This window comes from Ailuropoda melanoleuca, chromosome 2, assembly GCF_002007445.2.
Source record: "Ailuropoda melanoleuca isolate Jingjing chromosome 2, ASM200744v2, whole genome shotgun sequence".
NCBI classification, from domain to species: domain Eukaryota; kingdom Metazoa; phylum Chordata; class Mammalia; order Carnivora; family Ursidae; genus Ailuropoda; species Ailuropoda melanoleuca.
Genome location: NC_048219.1, coordinates 140,356,108 through 140,362,107, shown reverse-complemented (window position 1 = coordinate 140,362,107; position 6,000 = coordinate 140,356,108). Strand labels below are relative to the sequence as shown.

The 6,000-nt window shown below is 41.4% G+C and overlaps 1 protein-coding gene across 1 annotated transcript in view; it reads left to right on the top strand.

The window, feature by feature from the left end:
- The window catches only part of SLC25A12 (solute carrier family 25 member 12), a 95,113-nt gene that overhangs the window by 47,390 nt on the left and 41,723 nt on the right, over positions 1–6,000 (top strand). The window lies entirely within an intron of this gene.

Sequence of the window (6,000 nt, the reverse complement as noted above, 5' to 3'; positions counted from 1 at the left end):
ATCTCCTGTAGGGCTGGTTTCGTGGTTACAAAATTGGTTAATGACTGGCGATCCTGGAACGTCTTTATTTCTCCATCAATTCTGAATGACAGCCTTGCTGGATAAAGGATCCTTGGCTGCATGTTTTTCTCTGAAAGAGCTTTAAAAATGCCTCCCCAACCCTTTCTCTCATTCCAGGTCTGCTTAGACAGGTCTGACATAATTCTGATACCTCTGCCTTGGTATGTGAGAAATTTCTTTGCCCTGGCTGCTTTCAATACTGTATCCTTGGATCTAATATTTGCGAATTGCAGTATGATGTGACGTGGCGTAGGTTTGTTGTGGTTGAGCTTGGGAGGGGTCCTCTCTGCCTCTTGGACACGAATGTTTGTTTCCCTCGCTAGGTTAGGGAAGTTTTCAGCTACAATTTGTTCAAATATCTCTTCTAGACCTCTGTTTTTCTCCACCCCCTCAGAAATGCCGATGATTCTGACATTGGATCGTTTCATTGAGTCAGTAATCTCCCGTAGCCTACATTCATGGCTGTGGATTTTTTTAAGACCAGCTTCTATTTTCGATTTTTCCTCTACTAACCCATCCTCCAATTCGCTAATACGTTCCTCTGCTTCGGTGACCCTGGCCGTCAGAGCCTCTAGTTTTGCCTGCATTTGGCTCATAGAATTTTTAATTTCTGTCAGATTCGCTCTCATTTCTGTCCTTAGGGATTCTATATTCTCAGTAACATTTTCGTTAATACTTTTTTCAAGTCTACTCATCATTTTGACCATTGTTACTCTGAATTCCATTTCTGATAATTTGGTTACATCCATATCCATTATTTCTGTGGCAGAGGCCACAGACTCACTGTCTTTTCTTTGCTGGGCGGGGGGCTTCTCCTTCTTGTTATTCTGATGAGGAGAGGTTGCGAGGTTGTCCAGAGCCCAAATTATTGAGTGGGTACTAGGCCGTGCCCCTTGTTTTATAGGGATCTTAGGGATGTGGGCTTCTTTAAAGATTTTATTTATTTATTTATGTGGCAGAGAGCCAACCAGCAAGGGAGGGACCACAAGCAGGGGAGTGGGAGAGGAAGAAGCAGGCTCCCAGCGGAGGAGCCCGATGAGGGACTCCTTTCTGGAATGCCGGGATCACGCCCTAAGCCGAAGACAGGCGCTCAATGACTGCGCCACCCAGGCGCCCCGGGTTGTGGGCTTCTTGATTTTTCAGCCTGCCTTCTGGGGGAGGGGCCTGCCACGCCGATACTCAGGCATCCCTGTTTGGGTAGAGTCTCCGTGTCCCCTGCGAGGGGGGATGGGGATGGGCACGCTGTGAGCCGGTATTTCCAGGCTTTTGTTCTCTGGCGGCTTTCCCTGGTGGTCTGCTGTGCCTCTTCTGAGAGTCAGAGCAGCAGCGGCCGAATCTCAGCCTCTGTCACAGAGCGGAGGGATTGCGGCCTGTTCTCCACTGATTTTCTGGCCACTTTAACTCTGTTACTGTTGGTGCTGCTCAAACCTGCAGCATCCCGGGATGTGCGCCCCACACCCGCGTCCCAGCCCTCACTTCCAGGGCCGGCGCGTCTCTGTCCTTTGTGTTTCTAACGCTGCCAGCCACCAGCCGCCCCGCGCGTGCTCCCGGAGCTCCCGGTCTTAGTCTGGATCCAGTGAGCACACCGGAGTTCAGGAGTTCCGTGAGATGCCTGGTGGTGCGCGCTCCCGGCTCACAGTCTCAGTCTCCTGTCTCTAGGGTGCTGTCCATGAGTCCACCCGCTCCCCCGTGCAGGTGGCTACCGCTTCCCGGCGCCCGAATGCAGCAGCTCCCTCCCCCTTCCATTTATCTTCCGATATCTGTGCGCGGTTTCACGGCTCCCCGCTTCGTACCTCAATACTCTGCTGGAGATGTTCATTTGTAGAGATCCAGATGTATCTTCCTGTGTCTCAGGCTGATTCCATGGATGTTCAGGCTTGTCTGGTACCTATCCAGCTCGACTCGGGACCGGCTGAAAAAGGGGTCCCCCACTCCTCCGCCATCTTAACTCCCTCTAACCAACAACTACATTTCTATACATTAACAACAAACTATTAGAGAAATTAAGGAACAATCCCATTTGTAGAACATCAAAAAGAATCAAATGCTCGGAATAAATTTAACCAAGAAAGTGAAAAATCTGGTCACTGAAAACTGTAAGACATTGATGAAAAAAGTTGAAGAAGAAACAAATAAATGGAAAAATAATTGTGTTCATTTATTAGAAGAATTAATATTGTTAAAACATCCATACTACCCAAAGTGATGTATGGATTCCACACAGTCACTAACAAAATTCCAATGACACTATTTACAGAAATAGAAAAACCGTGCTAAAATTTGTATGGAACCACAAAAGATCCCAAATAGCCAAAGCAATTTTGAGAAGAACAAAGCTGGAGACATCATTCTTTCTGAATTCAAACTATATTATGAAGCTATTGTACTCAAAACAGCATGGTATTTTCAAAAACAAGCACATAGATCAATGGAACAAAATAGCCCAGAAATAAACCCATGCATATATGGCCAATTAATTTCTGACAAAAAAGAATATACAGAGGAGGAAGGGTAGTGTTTTTAATAATGTGTTGGGAAAACTGGATATCCACATGCAAAAGAATGAAACTGAACTATCTTATACCATACACAAAAAGCAACTCAAAATGGATTAAAAACTTGAGCATAAGACCTGGAACTTTAAACCCTTAGAAGAGACCATAGTAGGTTATCTCCTCAACTTTAGCCTTGGCAATGATTTTTTTTTTTTCAATTTGACACTGAAAGCAAAGGCAGCAGAAGTGAAAATAAACAAGTAGGACTACATCAACATAAAAAGCTGCATAGTAAAGAAATCCATCAAAAAAATGAAAAGGTAGCCATTGGAATGGGAAAAAATATTTGCAAACCACATATCTAATAAGGGATTAATATCCAAAATATACAAGGAACTTATACAACTCAATGTCGTACATACATACATACAAATAAAAATGGGCAGGGGACCTGAAGTCATTTTCCCAAAGAAGACCTACAAATGGCCAAGAGGTATATGAGAAGCTGCTCAACCTCACTAATCATCAGGGATATGTAAATTAAAACCACAATGAGATGTTACTTCATATTTGTTAGGATGTCTATTATCAAAAAGACCAGAGATGACAAATGCCAGCAAGGATGTGGAGAAAAGGGAACCCTTGTACATTGTTGGTAGCAGTGTAAACTGGGATAGCCACTATGGAAAAGAGTATGAATATTCATCAGGAAATTAAAAATAGAACCACCTTATGATCCAGCAATCCCACTTCTGGGTATGTATCCAAAGGAAACAAAAAGTCACTATTTCAAAGAGATAGTTGTATTCACATGTTTATTGTAGCATTATCATAATAGCCAAGGTATGGAAACAACCTAAGTATCCATTGGCGGATGAATGGATAAAGAAAATGTGTGTGTGTGTGTGTGTGTGTGTGTGTGTGTCTGTCACACAGACACACACATGCGCATACAGACACACACACAAGAATATTATGCACTCTAAAAAATGAGAAAGTCCTGTCATTTGCAATAACTTAGATGAACTTGGAGGGCATTATATTAAGTGAAATAAGCCAGACAGAGAAAGCCATATTACAAGGTATCACTTCTATGTAGAATCTTAAAAAAAAGTTGAACACCTAGAAACAAAGTAGAGTAGTGGTTTCCTGGGGCTGGGTTGGGGAGGGTGTGGTGAGAGAAAGCAGGAGAAGCTGGGAAAAGGGTACAAACTTTCAATTATAACATGAGTAAGGTCTGAGGATGTACTGTGTATCATGGTGACTATGAATAATACTTGATTGTATAATTGAAATTTTTAAAAAAGATTTTATTTTAGAGAGAGTGTGGGTGGGGAGAGGCAGAGGGAGAAGAGAATCTTAAACGGACTACAAACTGAGAGCAGAGCCTGACGCTGGGCTCAATCTCAGGACCCTGGGATTACCACCTAAACTGAAATCAAGAGTTGGACGCTTAACCGACTGCACCATCCAGGCATCCCTGTATAATTGAAATTTGCTGAGTAGAACTTGAGTGTTCTCATAAAAAAGGATAACTATGTGAAGTGTTGGATGTGTTATTTAACTTGGTAGGACTCCTTTCACGGTGTATGCATATATCAAATCATGTTTCACACTTTAAATATATTATTATTTTGTCAATTTTCTCTCAGTAGAGTTGAAATTTTAAAAAAGTGGGGGAAAGAAAACTGTCAAATCATGCTGGTGGTTTATTTTGTACTTACCAGTTAAGTTTTAGTTTCTCCACTCCTGTTGCTCTTTTCAAGAAAATCCAAACATTTAGATGTTTGATGATAGATGTTACATGTTTACATGTTTTCCTCAATGTTATCATTTAATTTTTTTATGTTATGACTATCGAAAGATTTAGTAGTTTTGATATACTTGTCTCTAGCCTGCCAAACTGCTAAGAAAAAATATTTTAAAAAATGTTTTGTTGGAGCACCTGGGTGGCTCAGTCCTTAAGCGTCTGCCTTCGGCTCAGGTCATGATCCCAGGGTTCTGGGATCGAGCCCCACGTCGGGCTTCCTGCTCAACAGGAAGCCTGCTTCTCCCTCTCCCACTCCCCCTGCTTGTGTTCTTTCTCTTGCTGCCTCTCTGTCAAATAAATAAATAAAATCTTAAAAACAAACAAAAAAAATTGTTTTTTTGCTGGGATGCCTGGGTGGCTCAGTCAGTTAAATGTCTGCCTTCGGCTCAGGTCATGATCTCAGAGTCCTGGGATCAAGCCCCACAGCAGGCTCTCTGCTCACTCTCCCTCTATGCACACTGTGTACACGTTTTCTCTCAAATAAAATCTTAAAAAAAAAGATGTCCCTTTAAAGAAAATAAGAAAGTTGGGGCACCTGGGTAGCGCAGTCATTAAGCGTCTGCCTTTGGCTCAGGGCGTGATCCCGGCGTTCCGGGATCGAGTCCCACATCGGACTCCTCCGCTGGGAGCCTGCTTCTTTCTTTTCCACTCCCCCTGCTGTCTTCCCTCTCTTGCTGGTGTCTCTCTGTCACATAAATAAATAAAATCTTAAAAAAAAAAAAAAAAGAAAATAAGAAAATTAAGCTTTAAATGACATTAAATATTACAACCTGAAATCTAGAGCATATTGAACATAGCCCACTTCTTGCTTGGTTTAATATTCATTGAATTGTGGTTGTCCAAATCAATATTATTCCAAAGGTAACCTTGTCCATAATAATATGTAAATGGTATTATAGCTTAATACCTGTGCATGGAAATGGGGACTATTTTCATGTTTAGTTATAGTGCTATAGAGTCCAATGTTGCAATGTTACAGCCAAGACATGGATGTTTAAAATAATTTAATGTTCACAGTTATCACTGATGCATTCATACTATTTATTAATAAAATCATATAGTGAAAAAATTGTTAAATATCATGCAAAGAGAGAAAGCCACATAAAACAAATACAGAGTTTGATGAGTTATGAGACAAACACGTTTCTAAGATAATTTAAATGTCTTTGAATTACTACTGAGCTCTCACAGACCCATAGGAAAATAAATTAGTAAAATGGTGAGACTTCTGCCAAAAACTATTTTAGTTTTTTAAAAAGATCATTTATTAGAGAGAGAGTACACACACACAGACATGTGCACTCAGTGGGGAGGGGCAGAGACAAAGCGAGAGAGAGAATCCCAAGCAGACTCTGCACGGAGCAGGGAGTCCGACCCTGAGATCATGACCAACCAAGAGTTGGACGCTCAACCAAATGTACCCCTGGGCGCCCCCCCAAAACTATTTTAAATGTCAGAAAAAGCAACATTGATGTGTAGGCTTGCATAAATAAATGGTAATGAAAATTGCAGTATTGTATCTGTGAATAATATTTATGTACTTAGATATGAAATTTATTTCTAGAGTTGCAAATAGGGTGAAAATGGCATCCATAGCACCATTATTATGTTGTGATAACAGATTTACTTGGATTA